The sequence below is a fragment of the Sus scrofa genome, chromosome 15 (genome assembly GCF_054392235.1).
Source record: "Sus scrofa isolate SSC_HxYL_T2T_F1_AM1 chromosome 15, Sscrofa_HxYL_maternal_Yorkshire_Landrace_v2.0, whole genome shotgun sequence".
Classification (NCBI taxonomy): domain Eukaryota; kingdom Metazoa; phylum Chordata; class Mammalia; order Artiodactyla; family Suidae; genus Sus; species Sus scrofa.
This window is the reverse complement of record NC_139397.1, coordinates 33,039,729-33,060,320: the sequence shown is the minus strand read 5'-3', so window position 1 is coordinate 33,060,320 and position 20,592 is coordinate 33,039,729. Positions and strand designations below refer to the sequence as shown.

General features: G+C 38.8%; 1 protein-coding gene across 10 annotated transcripts in view; it reads right to left on the bottom strand.

The window, feature by feature from the left end:
• The window catches only part of NCKAP5 (NCK associated protein 5), a 1,198,715-nt gene that overhangs the window by 472,691 nt on the left and 705,432 nt on the right, over positions 1-20,592 (bottom strand). The gene's annotated exons all lie outside the window — the stretch shown is intronic.

Genomic DNA, 20,592 nt, shown 5'->3' with positions numbered 1-20,592 from the left:
AACTCAAAATGAAATGGAAAAGACCCAAATGATACTCAATACTCTGGTTGATGGAAAAAGATTTAAATATTTAAATGTGTGCAAAGATGAACATTTATAATCTTACAGACAACTCAACAGCCATCTTACTAGAATCCAATTTTTATTTTTGCCCAGCAAAAAGTCACCGTAAACTTCTTTTCATGGGTATCATGCTTTATTGTTAGTAATTTTGCACAAAAATATCTCTTAGGTTTCTTTTTGCTTTCACATAAAGGATAGACAGCTATTTTAGAAAAAAATATGAAATATGAAGCAAAAGGATGGGGAGTATCTTTGGGAATTTCACTATCAAAAGAAAGTCATTGTTAATATTTGGTGCCTATCATTATCATGATCTTGCATCTAAACCTACTTATGTATTTAAAACTTTCTTTTGAAAGATGTCTATAAATACATTTAACCTACTTTTTTAGTTAATATGACATTATGACATTTGAATATCTTTCCATGTACTTAAAATTCTTGTACAATATTATTTTTAATGGTTGCAGAATATCCCATCATATGGGTATATCAGAGTTTAGTTCTACCTATTGCTGGATACAAGACTTGGTCCTGATTTTTCTTTGTGCTAAATAATCTTGTAACTGACAACTGAGAGATTAATCATTGCTCACTTCCACAGTGACGCAATACCTCAGCACAGTACCTGGCACATTGAAGGCCATAGGTAAGTATAGATTCAATGAATTAATGATTGCTTCAGCATACTTTCCAGAAAATAATTAAAGGATATAAGATTATGTATATATTTATGATATATAATGTCAGTGTGTTTCTGGAAATGTTAGAGCAACTTATACTCCTGAAATCTGTGTGAAAGTGCCCAGAATAAATATTACTTTAAAACAAACACAAAATTCATCAGTTGATTTGTTTTATTTTTTATTTTCTATTTGCTTTTAGGGCCACATCTGTGGCATATGGAAGTTCCCAGGCTAGGGATCAAATCAGAGCTACAGCTACCAGCCTACACCATAGCCACAGCAACACAGGATCCTAGCCCTGTCTTCGACCCACACCACAGCTCACGGCAATGCCAGATCCCCGATCCACTGCTAGCAAGGCCAGGGATCGAACCCACATCCTCATGGATACTAGTCGCCTTTGTTTCCACTGGGCCATAATGAGAACTCCTCATCAGTTGATTTTTATATTCTGAGTAACCATCAAAATATTGTTGGGGGTGTTTTGGTACATGTCAGGGAAACTCTGATATGATATACTTTTTTTTGGTGAATGTGACGTGTGTCCCATATTATTTACAATGACTTCTCGACCTTAGTCACTCAAAGGTTAAAACGGGTACTCTATAAAAGAGGTGTTCATATGCTTTAAATCAGTATCTAGCAAAATCTCATCTGCTACCTATTTTGTAAATGAAATTTGACAGGAACACAGCCACACCCACTGGCTTACATATTGTCTAGAGTTGCTTTTGTTCTACAGTTGCAGAGCTAGGTTGCAGCAGGGATCCTCAGGTCTACAAAGCCTAAAATACTTACTATCTGATTCTTTACAGAAAATGTTAATCCCTTCTGTTAGTTTCTAAATAAGCATTTGAGGTTTTGTGGGTTTTTTCTTGTTGGTTTGTTTTATTCTTTTTTAAAATGTTTATATAATTTTAAAGGTTACTTTCCATTTACAGTTATTATAAAATATTGGCTACATTCCCTGTGTTGTACAATACATCCTTGAGCCCATCTTACACCCGATAGTTTGTACTTCCCACCCCTATACTGCCTCTCTCTCCACTCCTTCCCACTGGTAACCACTAGTTTCTTCTCTATGTCTTTGAGTCCGATTCTTTTTTTTAATATTCGCTAGTTTGTTTTGTTTGGGGTATTGGTTTTGTTTTGTTTGTTTGTTTTTTAGGGCCACACCCGTGGTCTATGGAAGCTCCTAGGCTAGGGGTAGAATTGGAGCTGCAGCTGCCAGCCTACGCCACAGGCACAGCAATGCCAGATCCGAGCCATATCTGTGACCTACACCACAGCTCATGGCAACGCAAGAGCCTTGATCCACTGAGCAAGGCCAGGGATCAAACCCATGTCCTCATGGATACTAGTCAGGTTTGTTACCACTGAGGCAAAATAGGAACTCCCTTTTTTTTAATACTCCACAGAAAAGTGATATCATACAGTATTTGTCTTTATCTTAGTTATTTCACTTAGCATAATGCCCTCCAAATCCATCCATGATGCTGCAAATGACAGGATTTTGTTTCTTTTTATCACTGAGTAGTATTCCACTACAGAAACTAATGATACAGCCATAAAAATCAGTTAGCAAGCATTTATTGAACACTATGAGGCATGCTGTTTACTCTCAAGGAACTTAAAATTCCTTATAGATATGTAAAAATTAGAGTCACGAAAGGTGTTCTGTTGTTGGGAGACAGCACTGGGAAGAAGCTATAAATATTGAAAGGTTTCAGAGTAGGGATAGAAAAAGTGAGAATGGAAAAATGGCAAAATTTCACTGAGAGGCAGAACCTGAGTTAGCTCATGCATGAAGAAGAGCTCAGGGCATGAAGGAAGAGGGGTAGACTGTTCTAGAATCAGAAACATCAGAAGAAGCAGAGATGTGGGAAGCAAGGAGGGAGCCCTGCTACAAGGCAGGGCTCCAGCCAGAATGCAGGTGGACATGTGTATTGAAGAAGCTGTTATGTGTTGGGGTGTAAAAGTAAAATGGACCCACATTGTATTTCAAAGGCATTCATTTTCTTTTAAAGGAACCCAGAATACATCTTTTACATAGGCAAAGAATGCTTTTATAAAGCAAAATTTTTGTTGTACAATCCTTCCCTATAGCCCATAATGTCTCAACTTCCATCCCTCCTTTCCAATTATAACTGACATTTTATTTCTCCCAAATCTGGATACCAAAGCAAAACTACAGCAGAACATTAGAAAGACTAGGAAAAAGTAAGACCTGAATACAATAAACAAAAACACAAAAGAATAGGCAAACTGATATCCATCACTTACTATTTGCCAAAGCTCCCAGTTTAACACTATGTTCTTCTGAATCTGCCAGAAATACCATATCTGTTTATCCTTTGCTCTCTTTCATTCAGACTAACTCAAATGCCATTGTTCAATTAAGTTCTCTATTTTTGTTGTTTTATCAATGTTCAAAATGCCTTCTAAAACTTGCCAAGAAAGATATATTTACAGTATGGCCATTACTAGTGAACAAATCTCCCTGCAGAACATACTCTTATATGCTATGGATGAGCAGAGATGAATATAACATTAAATATATCCTCTTTATCAATGCTTTCTATGTGAAGGCACAGGGGATGACCTTTTAGGAGAAACTTTTTAGAGAAAAATTTAACGGCAGTTTTAAATGAAGGAAGGGTTATTGAATTAATGCACTGAAAATGCCACCAGAGAATTTTTCATCCCAGTAGAAAATGCTGTAGGTATTATTCTCAGCACACATGGTTCAGGACTGTATCACTGTTTCAGTCTATTATTTTTGTGTCACTGCATATCTGACCTATGCAATGTGTTAAAATAATACACACTGATGTAGGTTTGAATCACTGAAGCTACATACCCAAGACCGAAGGCTTTTTATAGAAAGTGTTGTGCCATTCTGAGTGTGCCAAGGAGGGACATCTTTGGTGCTCTTTCACTAAAAAATAAATAAAAATAATAAAAAATTCACTGGAGGGGTAAAAGGGATGGAGAAAAGGTGCTCAAGTGACCTTCTCCATCTCCTCCTGGCCTGAGACCTCCTTCCTGTTTCCTGGGCTGGTGCTGTGGTTTCCATCTTTCCTAGTCCATTCTGCCAAGTTCAGTTAAAGGTCCTGCTCCCTTGAGAAAGAGTGGACTGAGAGTGGGGGCTCTCCTTCTTCGGGCACCCAGGTGAACAGACCCATCATTCCTTTAGGCAAAAACTGTCCCTGGTGCCAGGTTAATGCAAGTTGAAACATTTTGAGCTAATGACTCCTGTGAGCCCTGATGGCCTACTGTTTAATTGTATCATTATAGATAGTTAAAAATGCACGATACGTTGTGGGGAGAATGTAGTTGGTGTTATGGGAGCCATTATGGATTTCAGTATATGAAAATTTAAAATGATGCAGTATTTACATGGGCTTGGCTGTAATAAGTTATCAGGTGAATGCTGTACCCTGCCCTGGACCCACTATTCCTCCCCAGAAGCCAAGAAAGGCAAAAGGGGCTCAGGAGAGTGGCCACAGAGACTGCAGAGCTGGGAAAAGAGAACACCTTGAGGGCCCTGGGTCAGAAAACCTTTTTTGTCTCTGTGATCCTGTCTATAATTGGCATTAAGAAAGCCCAGCCAGGAGTTCCCATTGGGGCTCAGCAGGTTAGGAATCCAAGTAGTATTCACGAGGGTGTGAGTTCAGTAGGTTAAGGATCTGGCATTGCTGTGAGCTGTGGCAGAGCTCACAGATTCCACTCAGATCTGGTGTTGCTGTGGCTACAGCTCTGATTCAACCCCTAGCCTGGGAACCTCCATATGCTGCAAGTGTAGCCATAAAAAAAAAAAAAAAAAACAACAACAACAAAAAAAAACATAAGAAGGCAAGCCCAGCCAGGAGTTACTTGGTGGCCTAGTGATTAAAGAATCTGAGATTGTCACTGCTGTGGCTCAGGTCACTATTGTGGCACAGATTCGATCCCTGGCCTAGGAACTTCTGCATGCTGTAGGTATGGCCAAAAAAGAAAGTCCTGTCATTACTTTATTAATAACTATTTGATAGTTGCTCAAATTCTCCTATAAGAGGATTATAGGATTTTTTTTAATGATCATAGCATCTTAGACAGGGCCCCCAAATCCATACTGCACTAGTTAGGGTTCTCTGGGAAAACAGAACTAATAGGATTAGAAAGTAATAAAATTTTCAATCCCTGAGAGTCACCTCTTTGAAGAGGCCTCCAGCCATGACCCCTGACCTCAGCGTCACTAAACATTAATACATGCTATCCTACACATTTAGATGGTGCACTTAGGCTTGTCAAAGCCTCACAAATTTCAGAGTATATTTACATGCTCCTTAAGTGATTGGATAATTTTGAATATTCACAATACATGTAAATATAACCTTGACAGAAGCTGACAAAGTTTTTATGTAGAGGGTCAGATAGTAAATATTATAAGCTTTGTGTGCCACACATATCTCTCTTAAGTATTCTTTCTTTTCTTTTTTGCTTTTTTTTAGGGCCACACCTGTGGCATACGGAAGTTCACAGGCTAGGGTCTAATCGGAGCCACAGCTGCCGGCCTACACTACAGCCACAGCAATGCAGGATCTGAGCCATGTCTGCAACCTACACCATAGCTCATGGCAATGCCAGATCATTAACCCACTGAGTGAGGCCAGGGATCGAACCCACAACCTCCCTTTCCTAGTCAGATTTGTTTCTCTCATGCCACCAAAGGAACTTCAAATATTCTTCTTTTTTAAAAACCTCTTTAAAAATGTAAAAAATATTCTTAGCGGATTGGCCTTATGAATACAGGTGAGGGAGGGGAAATGGAGAGTCAGGTTTGGCCTGTGGGTTGTGGTTTGCCAACCCCTGGATTAGGACAACAAGGTAATAGTATCCACTGGAGCTCACCTAGAAAATTGCTTCCAAGGAGTGCTGGAAAACAGCGCTGCGAAGGGGTTCCCAAAGGATGTGAAGATCTCTTAATGAGCGTCAGGCATCTACTACTTTCAACAATGTTTTAGAGATGATGTAGCATTTAACTGGGAGTTGCAAAGCCCTAACCGTCTAGGTTGCTTTTACATTTCTTGGTATTCAAAAGGAAAAAGAAGCAGAAATAGACACATCATAATCAAGAGGATTTTTAAACACTGAATCAGATATATAACCACACACTCACATCTGCAATAAAACAATGAAAGAAAATCCATGAGATTTTTCACAGTGCTTATATTTGAGTGATGGGATTGATTTGGGGAGGGTGAATTTGTTTTCTTATTGTTGAATCTGTGGAGATGTAAAAGGAAAAAGAACCACTTATTTCTTCTTTCTAGTCTTGGCATCAATTGGAAGTGATGTATCAGGTAAATGCAGAATAAAGTAGGACTTTTATTACTGATGAAGCTGTTAGTGGCATAAGTCTTAGGTCTCTGGGCAGGCAGGCTCAGTCATTACTTCATCACTCATTTATATACACTGGACCGCTGCGCTGCAGGCCTCTCCCTATAGGGCAGGACCCCTCTGTCACAGCAGAAGGAAGACTAGAATAAACCAACCCTAAATAAGAATGAGGAGCAGCTGTCACCCCCTTCCATTTGGAGAAGTAGACAAGGAAGGGTGAATGGAGCCATGAGTGGTGCTCCATCAATGACTTTTCGAGAGTAGGGACAACAGAAGGTGGAACCAAGGAGAATTCTCAGCTGCATAATTTGTTAAAACACCTCCTTTCGAGATCTATTAATCTCTGAGTTTAATTAAAAGTCTGAATGAACACACTGCTATGTTATTTGATGCCGAGTTTCATTTAGCTTTCCTTCTGATAGTAAGAGAGGCGGCTGGAACCTTCCTACGTATTTCTTTTCATTTACTCTCGCAGATGATTTCAGACCTAATGTGTGACCCCCGTGGGGCATTCTATAAGGAAAGGAAGTTACTAGTGAAATTTACAAATTCAGTGACAAAGCAATACAAAGACCAAAAGGAACGGTCTTTTAAAAATTTGCTATTTCTCTTTTTGATCCATTCTCAGGATTAAAGGCAGAATTTCTTGAAAAAGACAGAGAAATAATCTCTGATGGAATGAGATGGTGTATATCAGTGTGCTCTCTGCTTATTCAATTAATAGACTTCACTGTATGCAAACACTGGTAAGTGGAGGTAATGCATTGCTTCTTAATGACCTAATCTGTATTCTAACAGGATGGAGGCTCTGCTACACAAATGTTTTGCTTGGCTATTTCCCCCAAACAGTGATGCTAAGGAGTGTGTTAGCCATTTATTTTGACAATGGAACTTGATGCACATCTTTGCTGTTAATAGCTCTGCAAACATTTTACAATGAAAATACCATACAACTAGAACTAATCTCATTATTTTCAACATTAATAATTCTTACAGCAACAGAAGATCATTAAAACCTGGGATGGTACTACATAGATGTTTACTGTAGACGTCCAAGAGATGCTAGCCAAGACATTCCTTCATTTCTTCTGTCAACAAACATTAATTGAGCATCTACTCTGTTCCAGGCACTGTGGTGTTTCTACATATTTTCAATGAAACAGAACAGGGCTTTTCTTCATGGAGCCGCTATTCTACTGGGACACAGACCACTGAGTTTAACAAACAAGTAAATGTGGGCTTATAAATTGGGATAGATATTACAGGGCTTGTCTTTTTCTTCACCATAACTGCCTTTAAACACAGTTCTCTTCATTCCCATCTCTCCATCAAAAGCCCAGTTCTACTCATTTATTTGTGTGAAAGTCCTGCCGTTTCTTCATTTTAGCAGGACTTTTTAAAATTTTATCTCTCTATCTCTGTGTCTTTATCTCTCTACCTATCTATCTATCTACTTACCTACCTATCCATCTATAGGGTTAACTGTAGACTCTTTCCCTTGATCTGCTGTGGAAACACTAAATCCTTGATTCCTAGAATTCCATATATGGAATCTGAAATGAAGATAATTACGGGTTGTACAGGACCTAAACAAAGTTTGTTGTTAAATCCTGCACCACCTTCTTCAGTTAAGTATATAAAAGTGATGTCAACTGTCTTTGATGCATGGGGACACTAACGCAGTATAACCTGTCTATAAGTCACCTCTTTCCCAGTTCTGAAGAAACCTTATGGGCACCTCTGTGGACTCTGGCATTTAGTCCTCATTCTTCTACTTTCCAGTCTTGCCCCATTTTCCCCTCAAACATGAAGCAGACTTGCTCTTTCTGCCCAAGACCATCTCTTCTTTTTCAAACAGAGCTTGAAGCTTGATGTCTCTCTCCCCTATCAAGCCCATCTAGATAGGCCCCAACCTGCCTTCTCTTAATTCTTCTCTGGCCTTCCTCACCCCACCTCTTCTCATCACCCCTAGGAAGAGTACTGCTTCCACCTTTCACCGAACACATGCGTGTTCTCACATTTTAAATTGCACCATACTATTTATGGTAATGGCTTCCAAACCCCATCAGACGCAATGTTCCATTTTATAACAAATGTTATGCAATGCTCCCTTTACTATCCTGAAATAAAGTTAACAGATACTGTAACTTTCATATAACATTATTTTAAGGAAAAAAATCAATATGATGCCCTAACACTATTACAATGGAGAAATAAAAGGGAAGTTGTTTGGAATAAAACAATATGTGTTGAGAAAGCCTCTCCTAGAATACATAATGAATTAAACAGAAACTTGCACCTACATATAATTATAATGAATAATTTTGGATTTAAAAGAAGCAAAGCAGTTTTTTTAAGTTCCATATAAGAATATAAAAGAACAGTAGTGCCCATCGTGGCTCAGTGCTTAATGAATCCGACTAGGAACCATGAGGTTGCAGGTGCGATCTCTGGCCTTGCTCAGTGGGTTAAGGATCCGGCGTTGCCGGGAGCTGTGGTCTAGCTCTGATTAGACCCCTAGCCTGAGAACCTCTATATGCCGCAAGAGGGGCCCTAGAAAAGGAAAAAGACAAAAAAAAAAAAAAAAAGAATATAAAAGAACAGAGGTAGAAGTTGATGCTAAAGCTTGGTTAAATATTAACAGATCAGACTTATTTGCATTTGACAAACAGGAGGAAACAGTCTTAATTAGAGAAAACCTGCAGAGACAGATCACAGACTGCCAAAATGGAGATGTGTGATGCGAAGTATGACATTCTCATAAGTGACCTGAGCCTTATTTATAAGTGAAGTGTCAACATTTTTCCTTGAGTAATGACATGCAACAGGGTCAATAAATACCACAGAAAATCTCTCTCATTGTTAAATTCCACCACCTCCTGAGGTATGCATTTCATTGCTAACTTAAAACACTCTGGACCGCATACTCAATAGGTCATAAGAAATAAAGAATAGATGTGAAAGTAAATGAATAACTTCAGAGGCTGAAGAACAAGAACAAGTGGTGACCTATTGAGATAAAATTAGCATAAGATGGAAAAATGCAGGAAAATCAAAACAAATAATTTTTCATAAGGAATTTTCAAAACCTACAGGTTTCTTATCATGGAACTAACAATTATAATTATAATTTTTTTGGCTACATCCTCAGCATGTGAAAGTTCCTGGGCCAGGCACTGAATCCAAGCTGCAACTGCGACCTACGCCACAGCTGCAGCAACACTGTGCCTTTAACCCACTGTGCCAGGCCAGGATCAAACCTGTGGTTCCACAGTGACCCAAGCCACTGTAGTTGGAGTCTTAACCCACTGTGCCATAGCAGGAACTCCTGAAATATTTTTAAATTTAATGAGATCTGTTTGGCTTCACTTGTCTCTACTAATTTAATAATGTTTTGTTTTAATAGATGCATTCTGGGAAACCATTAAAAAATATACTTTGTGTATATGCATACAATGGAGTTAGGTTCCAGGCATTTATCTGTGTTCTTTGTATATATATGAATGTCCAGCCAAACCAGGGGCAACTCTTTGTTTGGGAATCTTTATTGCATGTTTAAGGACACCTTGATTCCTGGATTAAGAAGCCAATAGCACACCTACAATAATGGGGATAAGAACACAACCCCCGTAAGGTTCCAAAATATCACGTAATGGGTAGTACTTTCCTAATCAAGATCATTGCTTTGTGGGATTATTTTCTGAAGAGCCAAAGGCTCATACTATTCAGCCTTATAGTTCTCCCCTAGAGCTCTGAATCTTCCGTCCTATGTTTCCACATGCCTTGCTATGAGCCATCCCAAGTGTGGCAGAGTGAAAAGTAACCCCTGAAAACATACTTAAGTCAAATCCCTAGAACCCTGAGAAGATTAGCTTATTTGGGGAAAAAAAAGAGGATATACAATGGAATATTACCCAGCCATAAAAAAGAATGAAATGATGACATTTTCAGCAACATGGATGGACCTAGAAAGTATCACACTAAGTGAAGTTAGTGAGGCAGTGAAAGACAAACATTATATGACATCACTGATACAGGGACTCTAAAAAAAAAAATACAAAGGAACTTATTTATAGAAGAGAAACATACTCACAGATTTTGAAAACAAACTTATGGTTACCAAAGGGCACAGGTGGAAGGAGGGATGGACTGGGGGTTTGGGACTGGCATATGCACACTATGGTATATGGAATGACTGGCCAGTAGGGACCTGCTATATAGCACAGAGAACTCTACCCAATATTCTGTGATAATCTATGTGGGACAAGAATCTTAAAGAGAATGGATATGTGTCCATGTATAACTGAATCACTTTGTTGTACATCAGAAATTATCACAACATTGTCAATCAACTATATTTCAATAAAACTTTACAAAATAAAAAAAAAAAAGAAAAGAAAAGAAAACAGGAAAGAGGAAGCCCTTATCTACAAGAACCCCCAGGAGCCTAGAGCTAGGAACTGACTGGAGTTTTTAAAAACAGCAATGAAAATGTATTTTAAAAATTCTATTTGGAGGATGCTAATCAAGGGGGAAAAAAAGAGGCTTTGCAGCTCCGATGAGGTTAAAGACACTAGGCTGAGTAGATAATCCTGGCTTATCCATTTGGGCCCAAATCCAATGACAAGTGTCCTTATAAGAGAAAGAGGCAGAATTGAGACCAAAAAGAGGAGGGAATGCGACTTTGGAGGCAGACATTAGAATGATGTGGCCACAAGTCAAAGACTGCTGGCAGCCAACAGAGGCTACCAGAGGCAAAACACAGATTTTCCCCTATGGAGCAGAAGGGAGTTCAGACCTGTGGACACCCTGATTTTGAGTTTCTAAACCACAGTACTGTGACAGTATAAATCTGTTAATTCACTATAGCAACCAAACAAACTAATATACCAGGTGAGTGAGTCACCAGCCAGGGCAGAAGTTTAATACCATGCTATGTTTTTGTGTTTGTTTTCCCATAAGGCTTTTATATTCCCTGAACAGGGCTGGACACTGGGGAGAAAAGAGAGAATGAAACCTGTTGCCCCTCTCTTGAATACTCCACTCAGCCCCTCCCCAGCACATCCAGGCTATGGATCTTATGGCAAGATTTTCCTTCTCCTGAAAAACTTTAGATTCCTTTATATGATCTGGAATAGAATTGTTTTCCATTCTTCAGAGGACTCAACCTCATTTTACAAAAAAACATTCACTCCTATGATTCTTTGGCAAATAATGGTTTCCTCATAAGATTTCAGGTTCCTTGAGGGAAGGACATTGGGTATATTTCCTCACCATGGTGTTTCCTATAGCCTGGCATGGTGTCTAGCATAGAAGAATGTGTATATAAATAGCTCAGTGAATATTTATATGCAACTATTTACAAATGTTTTTATTTTAAGAAAACACTTGTCATTCAGGTTCATGGCAACAGTTGAACTTGTTTTTTCAGTATAAGGAAATGTTTTAATGAGTAGACTCTTTGACACATTGAATTTTTTTTTTTAAAAAAATTTAAGGCCACGCCTGTAGCATATGGAAGTTCCCAAGCTAGGGGTGGAATCTGCGCTGCAGCTACAGCCTATGCCACAGACACATCAACACCAGATCTAAGCTGCGTCTGTGACCTATGCCACAGCTTGCTCGAGGCCAGGGATCAAACCCGCATCCTCACAGAGACAACATCAGGTTCTTAACCTGCTGAGCCACAATGGGAACTCCCTATGCACTGTATTTAAAATGTCTTTTCCAGTGGTTTCATCACTTAACTTCTGATTCAGTGTTTGAACACAATCAGTTCTCCACCAATTCCATTGATTGAGCTGTGTCCCCATAAAATCCATGCCTACCCAGAACAGGTGTCCATGACCTTATCTGGAAATAGGATCTTTGTACATGTAGCCAATTAGAATGAGGTCCCCCTGGCTGGATTAGGGTGGGCCTGAAATCCAATGATGGGTGTCCTTATAAAGAGAATATGTGAACACATGGAGATACAGAGGAGACACACACACAGAGGGAAGATGTCCATTTGAGGAGAGAGGCAGAGATGAGAGGATGTGGCTACAAGACAAGGATTGCAGGCAAACACCAGAATCTAGGACAAAACAAGGAAGAATTCTTCCCTGGAGCCTTTCGAAGGAACATGAGCCTGGTGACACCTGGATTTCAGACTTGTGGCGTCCGTTGCTGTGAGAGAATATATTTCTATTGTTCTTAAACCACTATTACAGTAGTCTGTGGTACTTTGTTATGACAGAGTTAAAAACTAGTACAGCCAGTCAAAACCACGAGTATATTTTACAGCTTTACCTGTGTTTCTTACAGAATCATATCACCCAGTGTTGACTCAGTAACTCCCTTTCTATCAGCCACTTCCAGCCACCAGATAATGAGATGGCAAGCACAGAATTATGGGAATTTAGGGGCTCAGCTCTAGGAGAAGATTGCAGATAAGCGTAACCTGAGGAAGCTAGTACTGAACAGAAGGGCTCAGGTGCCAGGTGGGTTTTTCTCAGTTTTTATTGGAGTTCCCGCTTCTTTCTAGTTACATGACCTTGGTTAATTTACCTAAGAACTCTATGCCTTAATTTCCTCATCTGTAAAATGGAAATAATAATCATCCCCTCCTCAATGAGTTCTCACTGCCTGCAAAATGCTTAGCACAGGACCTGAGACATGATAGCTTTTCAATAAATATTAGCTCTTACTATGGTTAATACTGGCTTGAGTGAAAGCTAAAAATAAATAATCACTCCATTCTGTTAAAAAAAAAAAGCCCTAACTATGTGGTGGCTATGATATAGCCATTCCTAACTAAACACTTTGATTCTGTGTATAGAGGACCTTATTTCTCTTGCAGAAAACTAAGGAGTTTGACTCCATGGATTACTTTGAAATGCAAAAGTCATTCCATTTTGGAATAGCAGTGTCCATACACCAAGTATGCTCACCTGAACTTGCCCAAGTTACTATTTAGGAAGGCTGACATCCTGTAAGGATTTCTGAGTAAAGCTCAAAGTCAATAAACCATTATGCTACTCACTGTGGAAACCAGGAAACACACCCTTCTCTCTGTAACACTTTTACAATTAAATGTCTTAACATCCAGCGATGCATTCAACCTCTTCTCCCTAATGTAGAAAGTATTTCTAATGGAAATTCAAGACTTGCTTTCTTCCTTCTAAACTGTAAAGGAGAAAATGTATAAAGTTATCTGCAGTGGTTTCTGGCACAACTAATCAGAGTGAGCAGGACACATACTAATTACTGTGAGGTCTGCAAAGAAAATAGCTATGGCTATCACTCCTGTACCATTGGGCAGAGGAAAAAGAGACAGATGCATGTGAGAGGGGACTGCCTTATGGATTCACACTTCTAAAACCTAGACTAGGCAAAGAGCAATGTTCACACTATGTGGAACATTGTGAGGGTGGGAGAGCCCTGTCCAGTGAGGAAGAAAGGACACCTGCGTGAACACTAGAGCAGCCCGGGGAGTTGGGGGGGGAGGGCTTGCCACATCAGGGATGAACCATTTATTAGCTGGACTGCCGATGGTCTGTGTATATCAAGGAAGGAAGAGTGTGTCAAGTCTTAGGATGGGAGGACATTCTGGTTGGTTGCAGGGTACTCAAGGGAGCTTGGGACAGTGGCTATTTGCCAACTAATAGGAAGATATGTTAGCCTTATAACAATCGTGTGACAACAAAGGCACCAGCTTGTAAATCTTGGCCCTGGACAAGAATGTGATGTATTTGATTGGCACAATGATGGCAGGTGAAGCCTGGGGTAATAATGTTATGGAAGATGATCACAAAGAGAGAGAGGAGGGTACCACTGTGCTTGGATGCAAACACACTTCATTCTACAGAGTCAGGGAGGTGGAGTGTTTGATCTCTCAAATTTTAATACATTTTACTTTCTAATTACATTAATGTGGGAATAAAATTTCCTTGTTAAAAAATTAAAGCATTCTTATGAAGGCTAACTACTGCCCGCCTTCCAAATTGTGGTCTATTCCTCAGAGGTTAGCCACTGTTATTAATCTAGTCACATTATTTCAGGTAACTTTCCACATAATTTCACATCTGTTTGTTATCACCTTGGGTGTTATCGATGTATTTACATATGTGGTAAGTAAAACACTAAAATGCCCCCCCCCTCAAAATATGCTGTCTATTCCCCAGCACTATGAATATGATGAGTTATCACACTCTGATTATGTTATGTGGTAAAAGGCATCTTGCAAATATAATTAAGACTCCTAATGAATTGACTTAGACTTAATTAAAAGAGATTATTCAAGTGCATTTTAATCTAATCACACAAGCCCTTTAAAAGCAGAGTTTTCTCTAGGTAGTAGCCGAAGGCAAGTCAGAAAGATTCCAAGCATGAAGAGAATTTGATGTACCATCTCTGGCTTCAAAAATGGAAGGAATTAGGTGCCAAGAAGCTGAGAGCCATGTCCACTGATAGTCAGCACAGAAAGGGCATCTCAGTCCTACAACTGCAAGGATCTGAATCCTGCCAACAACATGAATCAGATTGTTCTGCAGAGCCTCCAGATAAGAACCCAGTCTGGCTTACAACTTGATTTCAGCCTTGTGAGACCCTAAGCAGAGAGGGAGAAAGAAGGGAGGGAGAGAAGGGAGAGAGAGGGAGAGGGAGAAAGGAGAGAGGTGGAGAGGAAAGGGAGGGAGACAGGAGAGAGAGGTTGGGGGAGAGAAATCAGGACCCACAAGCCCCAAGACAAACTCCCAAAGATCTTGAAAAGAATGTCTGTGGAGCAGAAGAACCATTCAGCTAAGCCCAGGTAGCCCAAGGGATTGTGAGAAATACTAAATCATTGATGTTTCAGTCACTGAGTTCTGGGGTAGTTTGTTATGTAGAAATAAATAATGTTATAGTAGCTAAATCACGAATAGATAAATTATGAAAATTAAAGTTTATCCATTCCCCTACTGATGATATTTTTAAAACATTACCAAACTGAATCACATGAAAGTGCCATTTTTATAAGTCAAAACTGGTCAAATATCAGCAATTCTATGAAGTTCAACCTTACAAACAAAGTTGCCCCAACTATTCTTTGATGTGCCTCTCTGTACACGGCAGAAGGTGTCACTCGAGAGTGAACACCAGTCAGTGGAATAATTTCATCACAGAATAGGCACACTCCAAATTTAACAGATGCTGCAAAATTACCATGACTATCTTTTGTGCTCCTATTATCAATGTTTAATACTATCCTATAACCCTTGATCGATATATCTTTAGAATTCTATTGCAATAAAAACAGTCACTGAGGGCTCAGTGTGCAACCAACCTAACATGAACCAATCTCAAATGTGAGAAGTGTTAGCAAACATGATGTAAAATTCCTAATAATCCACAAGGCACTTTGATCTATTACAGGTGACTATTTTAAGATAGATGGATACATCTTCCTATTTGTAGACTAGTTAAAGTAATATAAGCTGAGTTAATGTTCCATGAAGAGACCTCACCTCAGGGTTGGGAGTTACACTGGACTAGGGTAGGTGGTGGAAGGGAGCCTAGGAAGTCATATCATTTCAATAGGTGAGAATATGCATAAAAATACCTTGATCCACAGATAACAGGGTTATCCATCCGTGTGCCAATATCAAAGCTGATATTGATATCATAGTCGAGAGTTGAGGGGCTGAATTGTTAACTAATATCTAGAAACTGCTTATTAAGGTGTGTCTTTTTTTCTTTTTTTTTAAATTTTATTAAAGTATAGTTGATTTACAATGTTGCATTAATTTCTGTTGTACCACAAAGTGATTCAGTGATACATATACACACAATACATTCCCATACAAGTTATCACAGAATTCTGAGTAGAGTTCCCTGTGCTCTATAGCAGGTCTCCGCTGACCATCCATTCCATATACAATAGGATGCATATGCCAACCCCAAATACCCAACCCATCTCTTCCCTCACTTTTTTCCCCTTTGGTAACCATAAATTTGTTCTCAAAGCCCATGAAACTGTTTCTGCTTTGTAAATAAGTTCATGTGTATCATATTTTTAGATTACACATGGACAAAGGAATGGATAAAGAAGATATGATGCATATATACAATGGAATACTACTCAGCCATGATAAAAACTAAATAATGCCATTTGCAGCAACATGGATGGACCTAGAGATTATCATACTAAGTCAGTCATACAGAGAAAGATAAACTTCATATGCTATCACTTATATATGGAATCTAAAAAAAATGATACAAATGAACTTATTTACAAAGAAGTGTCTTGAAAAGTTTGCTGACGCAGAGGCGTAGATTCTTCCTATATAGTAATGTGCAACAGATTGTGCTTATTCCCAAGTATGAGCTCTGCACTTCTTCTGTAGTGCCAAATAAAAACTGTCACTTGCCACCTGCCTCTCCAAGGATTATGTCACTAGCCACTACATCTGCTGACCTTCAATACCCCTTGAAAGGAGCTCAGAGTGGAGATCAGGAATGAGGCACTCTGTGTTCTGGGAAAAAATAACAGAATAGGCCTTCAGATAGTTAGATACATTCAGGAAAAGGTTTTATGAGCCCAAGTTCTTACATCTTCTCATATCTAGAAAAGCACTGGAAGCATTAATGGAGATGTCTGCTTCTTGTGACCAGCAACAACCTTCTCATGACCAGGAACAAGCTTCTCTCCAAATGTTTGCTTGACTGCATCACCCCCTTCATTAAAATTACATATATACTGACCTTCCCCCCTGTCACTTCAGAGCAGCTCATCAGAGCAATCTGAAACAGTATCTCCTAGGCCATCATCCACCTATTGCTTCAAATAAAAATTTTTGCAGTTTTTTTCAGTTGACAATAGTAATACAAATGGTTTTACCTGGTCACCCTTCCCACCTCTCTTACTTGATTATCAAATCCATTACTATGAGAAGGATTTCATAAGAGGGCAGGAAAATGGGAGTTCCCTGAGCATTTGGTGAGTGATTACAATGGTACGGGAACTGTCTCCTAAGAGAGGATGGCAAAGACACAAAGGATGTCACAACTATTTACTCCAACATCACAGTGTCCCACATGCATTGGACCCCACAGAGGCACAGCAGAACCATAAAGACATCTCACTCTAGGTGAATAGCAGGGCACTATGAAACGAAAATCAAAGAACACATGTGAAGCACATGGTGACCAGCATAATTCATCAGAAGACTTGTAAGAGCTGAAGTATCTGAAGATTCCCATGCAGTAACAGGTGTATATCCTACATGGGGTGAATTCTGTTACCCAGGAGGGTAGCTGATGTTTTCTTGTCCCAGTGAATAAAAGCTCCTCGCTGGGAATTCACCTGAAAAGTCATTGGCTTTTTGGAAATCTTTCTATTATATCCTTTTCAAAAGCTGCCTAATTTAAAACAAAATGAAACAATTTGCTTTCCCCAAAGCAAATACACAGAGAAAAAATCCAAGAAAATCACTGAAGTAAATTAGAATTCGTCCAAAAAGGGGATGAGGAGTGCCTTTTGAAATACCGCATAAACACCTCAAGTAAAAAAAATTCCAACATAATGGTAATGTGTTTTTAATCAAATGCATCCATCTAAAGTTTCTGCAACATCTGCAAACTTGAATGCCATTGTATAATGTGAGCAAAATGCATTGAAATAATTGCATTAGGGTTTTTGGCATCACTTTATAGTAAGTGGACAGTAATTGTTGCTAAATTACAGCTGAATCTTTGCAGAATTAGATATTACATCCATATTAGGATCAAATGACTCTATCATGATTAATGATACTGCAGTAAATACCAGGAGAATTAAAATGATTAGCCACTTATTCTAAAGTGTTGACATTTTCCCATGATTTTAGAGTTATGTTTCATGAAAACTTTGCAATTAAACTTATTGCTAATAGTTACTGAGTTAAATCCAGAGACAAATATTCCTTCAAAGGTCAACCTCATTAATGAGTAAATATTAAAACAAAAAAAAAACATTTAGCTGAACTATACACTTTAAAGAACTAATAGCAGATGATGTGTGTAACACATTAGTTATATTTGAACAATATAGCTGTATAATTAAAGATACTTGGTTACAATTAAGATCTTGATATTAATTCTCTTTCAAAATAATTCATGCAATTCAGGCTACATATGCATGGTGAGACAGAAAAAAAAACGTATTACCAGTTTTGGAGAAGTAGATGTTATTGGATTGTTAGATTTCTTTTGCAAATTTTTGAAAATTAATGAAGAGTAAAAGCATAAATTTGTGTTTAATTGTTTATGGAAGATGCTTAGGTTATAAAGCACTTGCAAGCATTTCTCAGGAGAAAACCTGGTAGTAATTCATTAGACCCAGACTTGGCAGCGTCTTAGTAAAGTAATCATGTACTTGAAAATGGACATTAAACAAACATTTATGGAAAATGATTTATTTTTTCTTACTGTTTTAGTATGATACAATGGTAGTTCCTGAGATAAATATAATATTGTACACGATATTGTGGTTCTTAGAACTACCTTTTCTCAGCCCCACAAGTAACTTTGCAAATGAATGAAAAACGCAAATACTCTTAAGAGAGGAAGCATATGTTGAGAGAATAGCTTTAAACGGGTATGAAAACAGTTATGGGTCTACATTTTGAATTTACCTCTAATTTACCAATGATCTCTTGGAATTTCTTTTCTACATATAGATTCAACATTTTTTTTGGACTTGGTTTCCCAGTTCAAAATCATATAGAGTTTCCATTGTGGCTCAGTGGTTAATGAATCCGACTAGGAACCATGAGGGTGTAGGTTCCATCCCTGGTCTTAGTGGGTTAAGGATCCGGCCTTGCCATGAGCTGTGGTGTAGGCTGCAGACGAGGCTCGGATCCCGCGTTGCTGTGGCTCTGGCATACCAGCGCCTACAGCTCTGATTTGACCCCTAGCCTGGGAACCTCCTTATGCCATGGAACAGCCCAAGAAATGGCAAAAAAACAAAACAAAACAAAATCATATAAAGGAGGTAAATAAAATAATATTGAGCAAAACATTTTGAGCTCTTCTGAATAAGCTAATCAATTTCCTCCAGTGTTCATCACTGCAGTTAGAAACCCTGCCTCCATTTCCCCAGCAACTCACTTGGACAATGAAGAGAAATTTGAGCAGATAATTGGGGTCACTGCCACTAACCAACTACTGGTATCTGCTAAATTTGTCCCAAGTCAACTATAACCTCTAAGAAACACAGACTATGTCTCAAATATTTTCATTTTTATATTCCAAACAATACTTAGCTAAAGATTAGGCAGACAGTAGTGTGTATTCTCATAAAAGCCTTTTCACTTGCTGGGACTCACAAAATTCTGCTGGCCTTCATCCTACATTCCTCAAATGGATGATCTCACCTTTTTTTCCACTGTTACCCTCACCTCCCTTTTCTAATATAACTCCCTAGAGTAGGGAGTTGGCCAACTAAGACCTGCATACCAAATCTGTGATGCTGTCTGCTTTTGCAAATGAAAGTGTATTGGAATACGGCTCTTCTTGTACCTATTATCTATCCATGCTTATACATTTGTGCTACCAAAGCAAAGTAGCTGTGACAATGACTATCCAGTCCACAAACCTTAAGTGTTTACTATCCGGCCCTTTACGTATTAGAACACAGATCCTTGGGGGTTCTGTGCTGTAGAACCCCTCTGATTCTCATCTGAAAGCACTGGGAAATGGCTAAGATAGAGGTCAACAGGTGGATGGTGAATTACATCCTGATGAATCTTGGGCATATGTCAATAACTTTCTACCAATAATCCACCTGAAATAAGCATTTCAAGGGAAGTAGCCATATTCCCACTTCCAGCCATAAATTCCCAAGGGGAATTTCAAGGGGAGGCACTTGAAAGTGACCCCTGGTCAACCACTTGGTCTAGTAGACAGTAGGGATCCTCATTTTAATGTCTTCTACTGATTATTAATCATCCTATAATTATATATTACCTTATCAAACTTACTGAGCTCTTTTGTCACCCTGCACCAGATACATTACATTCATTATGTTATTTAGCCTCCCCAGTAATCACATGCAGTTGATCCATTTTGCAAATAACAAACTGAAGTTCCCAGAGTTAAGGGAACTTGTCTAAGGGATGTATAACTAGTAAAAAGCAGAAGTGGGTCCAGCCATGACCGTGAGCTGCCTCTGAGGTAATCTGCATTTCTGCTCCTCAAAGATTCTGAACTGAGGGCCTTCAAATTTTAAAAAGTAAAAATTGAATTGCAGCAGCAGGTCAAAGCACTCGTATTCCTTATAGTGAACTTGCAAAAAGCATCTTGTTTATTTTAAACTCTTCATAAATATCCTCAAATGTCATTTCCCTTTGGATCAAATTAGTAGTAATCATTTTTATTTAAGTGGTTAAATGAACTCTGTTCAGTGCCTTGGAAAAGTAAAGTATCTCAAAGTGCTTCTTTACAGTGATTTTCCCAGTACATA